Source organism: Bufo gargarizans, unplaced genomic scaffold, assembly GCF_014858855.1.
Source record: "Bufo gargarizans isolate SCDJY-AF-19 unplaced genomic scaffold, ASM1485885v1 fragScaff_scaffold_1_pilon:::fragment_2:::debris, whole genome shotgun sequence".
Classification (NCBI taxonomy): Eukaryota; Metazoa; Chordata; class Amphibia; order Anura; family Bufonidae; genus Bufo; species Bufo gargarizans.
This window is the reverse complement of record NW_025334069.1, coordinates 1,412,724-1,418,723: the sequence shown is the minus strand read 5'-3', so window position 1 is coordinate 1,418,723 and position 6,000 is coordinate 1,412,724. Positions and strand designations below refer to the sequence as shown.

At 50.6% G+C, this 6,000-nt stretch overlaps 1 protein-coding gene across 1 annotated transcript in view; it reads left to right on the top strand.

Annotated features, from left to right (window-relative positions):
* The first annotated feature begins 1,368 nt into the window (after positions 1 to 1,368).
* LOC122922328 (tyrosine-protein kinase Src-2) overlaps positions 1,369 to 6,000 on the top strand; it is a 39,263-nt gene continuing 34,631 nt past the window's right edge. Inside the window, exon 1 of the mRNA XM_044272903.1 lies at positions 1,369 to 1,661. The gene's annotated coding sequence lies outside the window, so the exon portion shown is untranslated. The remainder of the gene's footprint in view (positions 1,662 to 6,000) is intronic.

Below are 6,000 nucleotides of genomic sequence, written 5' to 3'. Positions count from 1 at the left end.
CGGATCCGTCTGCATTATTTTAGCATATAAAAGCTAAGTGTGAAAATAGCCTTGGACGGATCCGTCCAGACTTTCAATGTAAAGTCAATGGGGGACGGATCCGCTTGAAGATTGAGCCATATTGTGGCATCTTCAAACGGATCCGTCCCCATTGACTTACATTGTAAGTCTGGACGGATCCGCACGGCCAGGCGGACACCCGAACGCTGCAAGCAGCGTTCAGCTGTCCGCCTGTCCGTGCAGAGGCGAGCGGAGCGGAGGCTGAACGCCGCCAGACTGATGCAGTCTGAGCGGATCCGCATCCATTCAGACTGCATCAGGGCTGGACGGCTGCGTTCGGGTCCGCTCGTGAGCCCCTTCAAACGGAGCTCACGAGCGGACAGCCGAACGCTAGTGTGAAAGTAGCCTAACATGACTGATAATGCTCTGTGCCTCTCTGTGACCTTTTTACTACAAAATCACAGTGACAATTTTATCATTTTGTAGTAAAAAGATCACAGAGAGGCACGGAGCATTATCAGTCATGTTACATGACAGACAGCGTGTGTATATATATTATATAGGAAAAGGATGGCGTGGCAGCCTGGTCTGGTCTAGATCGTCACTAGCCAAAGGAGTGGGGTTTACACAGGAGGAAGGGGGGGGGGGCATACAAAAATGTGCTGTGGGGCCCAGTCACTTCTAGCTACGCCCCTGCGTTCTGTAATAACGTTCTACACACTGAGGCCATAGGCGTAGCACCTGCTATGGGGCCTGGAGGTTCGAGGGGCAGTCAGGTGTAAGAACATTGTACATTTTTTGCAGGGAATAACAACATGGCGGCGTTCTGCTGTAATGTGGGTTTTGTGTTATATGGCGTTATTGCTATTTATGCCACTAGGTGGTGGGGGCCCGGTTATATTTTGCTATGGGGCCCTATGACTTCTAGTTCGGCTCCTGATCCAGGATATTTGTGACATATTGTTAAATTAACACCAGTATCTACCAAGGCGGCGCCCCCCTGTGCCTGACACCACTGCCCCCACGGCCTCCTGAGGTGGCACCGGCTCATCCACATGACCTCACTTCCTTCTCCTAGAAGCCATGTGTCAGCCATACATGTATCTGTATGAATGCTCCATGCCTGGCGGATGTGTCACACTCCTATTCACTAGGAAAGAATGAGGGAAGCAGGAAAAAGGGGCTCGGGCTGGGGAGGAGGAGGGAGATAAGGCAAGTGCAGGAATGGAGGAGGAGGAGGAGGAGCGGCGCCACATAAAGGAAGACACAGAATACAAGGAAAGGGATGCGCCGAGAAGGGACGGGCAGGGCCAGCTGGGAGAAGCCGCCCGTAGGGTGTAGCGCACAGACACAACCGCTAGGGGGAGCACGAGAGACTGACTCATACAGACACATGGAGGGAAGGACTGGCTCATCTCCGCCTCCCGGGGGTGGGCTGCACGCAGTCGGTCTGGAGGAGGGAGCCGCTGCCGGCCGGGCGTGAACCTCAATCCAAGGAGAGGCGCAAACTTCTCGGCCCGGAGCATCAGGGGATCAATGGGAAAGTGATAGGCGCGCAGGCTGAGGCTGACCCCGCGGGAGCGCGCCTTGCCCCCCTCTAACTGAGGGGGGTCCCCGGAGACCGGTACACCCACCGACACCCCCCTGTGGGTCACAACAAGGTGAGCATTGGGTCGGGGGCGGCAGGAGTAGTCTCCCCCTCTAAGCCTCCTTGTGTCTGTATTGTGGTCCAGTCCATGAGGGGCAGCTCTAGGGCAGGGGGGATGCATATTACTGTGAGCACCTCACTGGGGGCTTGTGTGTCACCGTGTATCACACCTATGTCACCGTGTGTCACACATGTAAATATGTACCGCTCACGTGTCTGTCCAGTCTGTGTCCCTGTAAATAACACGTCGTCCCCTGACCTATGTATATATGTGCTGCTTGCGTGTCTGTCCAGTCCGTGTCACTGTATATCACACATGTCACGTATGTGCTGCTCGCGTGTCTGTCCAGTCCGTGTCACCGTATATCACACATGTCACGTATGTGCCGCTCACGTGTCTGTCCAGCCTGTGTCCCTGTAAATAACACGTCGTCCCCTGACCTATGTATATATGTGCTGCTCGCGTGTCTGTCCAGTCCGTGTCACCGTATATCACACATGTATGTGCAGCTCATGTGTCTAGTCTGTCACTGTATATCACACGTCGTCCCCTGACCTATGTATATAGGTGCCGCTCACGTGTCCAGTCCGTGTCACTGTATATCACACATGTATGTGCTGCTCACGTGTCTGTCCAGTCTGTGTCCCTGTATATCACACATGTATGTGCCGCTCATGTGTCCAGTCCGTGTCACTGTATATCACACATGTATGTGCCGCTCATGTGTCCAGTCCGTGTCACTGTATATCACACATGTATGTGCTGCTCACGTGTCTGACCAGTCCGTGTCCCTGTATATCACACATGTATGTGCCGCTCACGTGTCTGTCCAGTCCGTATCCCTGTATATCACACATGTATGTCCCGCTCACGTGTCTGTCCGTGTCACTGTATATCACATGTCACCGTATATCACACATGTATGTGCTGCTCATGTGTCTGTCCAGTCTGTGATCCTGTCAATCGCACGTTGTCCCCTGACCTATGTATATAGGTGCCGCTCACGTGTCCAGTCCGTGTCACTGTATATCACACATGTATGTGCTGCTCACGTGTCTGTCCAGTCTGTGTCACCACAGACTACACATATAGTCCCTATGTATATATGTGCTACTCTCCGCTCAGTCCGTGATACGTAGTTACGAGCGTCAGATGTGAAAACTTTATAATGTACGAAATCTCAGGCCGGACATGCTGAGGTGCCGCATGAGTACGTTGATGAACGAGGGGCGTGCAAACGTGCAGAACGCCTACATACATCTTGTACTTACCTTTTGTAAAGCGCCCCTTTAAGGCTATCTGGCCTATTGTAGTCGTGTGACATAAGGTCACCTATCCTGCTACGACAATTGCACCCAGTGATGGCGAGTTCACAAATCGCCAATTACTGTGACATGACATTCGCTGTCATTAGGGGCGACACTTGCGATCTTAATGTCGTGCCGTTAGGAGTCACTGTATAGACCTAGCCTCAGGGGCCCTTTTCTTCAGTGTGCCATCTGTAGTTCTTGTGGGTAGCTCACTGACTCATTTCTACAGGGCCACATCTGCAGTTTTTGTGGCTGTTCCGAAAATATTAGAGCATGTCCTCCGGTCTGTTTTGCGGCCGAGAATAATAATTTCATTGAAGAGATCTGTGGTTTGCCAACAGAAACGTGGACGCGGTTGTGTGCACGAGGCTGTGGCTTCGTGAGGACACCTTTTGTGGTGCAGCCACTTGCCTGGCTAACGGTTGTAAGATTCGGTCCACTATTCCCTCAACAAAACCACCTGGCCTTCTTCAGGTGGATGTCGTCCTAAGGGTAAAGTTAAAGGGGTTGTGCCACCTCACATGTTGGTGGCATGGATACTGCTCCTTTCACTTCAGTGGGACTGCTGGGAATAGCTGAGCCAGAACTTGGCTATTTTTTATTTTATTTTTGGAACTCCCATAGAAATGAATAGAGGGTGGCTGCGCATGCGCGGTGCTTGCTCCTTCACTTCGGAAAGAAGTGTGACCAGCACCTATCTGACATTGGTAGCGAATCCTAGCAGCAGACTACCAGTGTCTGAGGTGAGACGGCATCATTTGACTGGGAGCCTTTTCCGGTGCATGTGTAAAAGGTAGTACTCCGGCGCAGCGTGCGCAGGGCTGAAGTGTTGCACGTGAAGCCGTTGTCCACCAGTTTCGTGATTGTCTCACTGTGTGTGACTGCGTTCTGTGTAGTCCCAGCCTCGGAATCTGATTACCCTGTGACTTAGGTCGTACCACTATAGCTTCCATCCCCCAAGCTTGGTCCAAGACATCGCCCTTGGCTGAGCCTGAACCCTACTCCGTGCTTTTGAGGGTCAAACGCCCCAAAACAGGTGTCTGCGGGTGGATGTTTGGCTTGACTATTTCCCCTTATGATCTCATTCTTAAAAAAAACAAACAAAAAAAAAAAAAAACGTCATAGACTCAGGGAGCCACGTCCAGAAGGTGGTGCTAGTGAGATGATGGTTCTCTTTCTCTAGGAAAGTTGTTGTGAAACTACAATTCCCAGCATGCTCCATTAACTTCTGAGAAGAGCAGATCAAGGAGATACTCTGCATATTTTCCCATACAGCATAGCCAATAAGTCTCCATACGGGGCTGGTCTCCTTAAGGAGAGCCGTGACCTCTGATGGCACCAAAATTGCAATTAGCAGCTTTGGCGCAAGTGTCTGTCACGTCGCGTGCGCAGTGCAAAAGAGATGGCACTGCATCACATTCACCAGGGCGCCAGGGCTTCAAGTTCGCTGTGTGAGCGACTGAGCGCCATATTGGTCGAGGCATGGCCCGGCTCTATGTAGTGGAGTGATTGATTGTGCCAGGAAATCACTGGTTAATCTGTTGTCGGCATTTTCTCTTCAGAGCTTGTTCGCAATCACTTCCCATCTCGGTAGAAGAGCTGACTATCAGTTTGTAGTATCTTTTCCTCTGCTTCCCCGTCCTAACCCCCTGTTCATCTTTCTGGCTTTTTTTTTTTTTTTTTTTTTACTGTTTAGGTCTGTGGATATTATCTAGGCCAAAATATTCAGCGTTCCACCTCCTCCTCACCGACGTGTTCCTGGCAGGTTGCGGCTTGTCTCCTCTCTGGAAGAATTGCACATACCTCTCCTCCCAGCTGCAGGCCCCGAGGTGGGGGTTCTGTAAGGCTACCCGGAAATCTCTGAGATATGTGTGCGCTGTCCATACGGACAAGTGATGTGCAGCAAAGTATATGACGCGTACATCTCTGGAGTACATACTAACTAGAGTCCGGCTTCACGTGCAGAGCTAACGTGTAATGTCCGCCACGCTGCTATAGGAGAAGCAGAATAAGAAGTCCTTTGTCTTACTTTTAGTAGCTCTTTTTTAAAAGTTTTTATTACTACATGTTCCATTTATTATTATTGTGATTTATTATACTCCAGGGTATACAAAAAGACAATGGGGGGGGGGGGGCTTGGAATTTACTTACAATTATGCCTGTTTCCAGATGCACGGCTGTTGTAGAAGCGCATAATTTATGATAAAGTGCAATCCTTGTCATAAATTAGCTGAATCTTAGGGAGGCACAGGGGGGAATCTAAGGGCTGTATTAGACCTGCAGATCAGCATTTCGATTCTCGGGAAGGAAGCCTTCCTTCTCAACGATCACCTGCTTGTCAATGAAGGAGACCTCTGCTATTACATGCAGCGATCTCCTCCACAGTATGGGGAGGAGTGATTGCTAATGCCAATCGCTAATGTAATCTGCTGCACTTTTACACTGACAGATTGCTGCTGGCCATCCCTCTGCAGGTCTAATACAGCCCTAGGATGGGCGTAAAAAGCTTTGCTTAGTAAATGACCCCCTGTTTGGTACGGACAATTGAGTCCACCTTTGTTTACATTTTTCATCTCCATTCAGCCAGCTAATGGAACAGGAAAAACCTCTCTGCAGGTGTCTAGGCCATTCCCCAGTTCAATAAAATTTAGCAGACAGCATGGAACATACCGCATCATAGGCACAAACCGGATACATATTTGTGGCCACGATGAACAGGCCCGTGGTCATAGTCTGGCGGTGGGATGCCAGGGAGGGGAGATATACAGATCTCCCCACAGAAACCACATAACGGTACCAGGTTAGGACTCTACTTGTAGCCGGAACCTAGGTGGGTCCGTTGGTCCCAGAACCATCTCCCTGTGATCTTCTGGTCTGGAGCTATGAACCCTAAATGGTTTTGTGGGTCATTTGCTGCCAGACCAGGAGAGGGGGAATGGACCCTTTCCGGAGGCGGGAAGAGGAGAGGCCGGCTACAGTTTAAAAGGCTTGTGCCAACAAGCGGGCGTGTCTTTTCTTTGAAGGAGGGTCACATCGTGCCA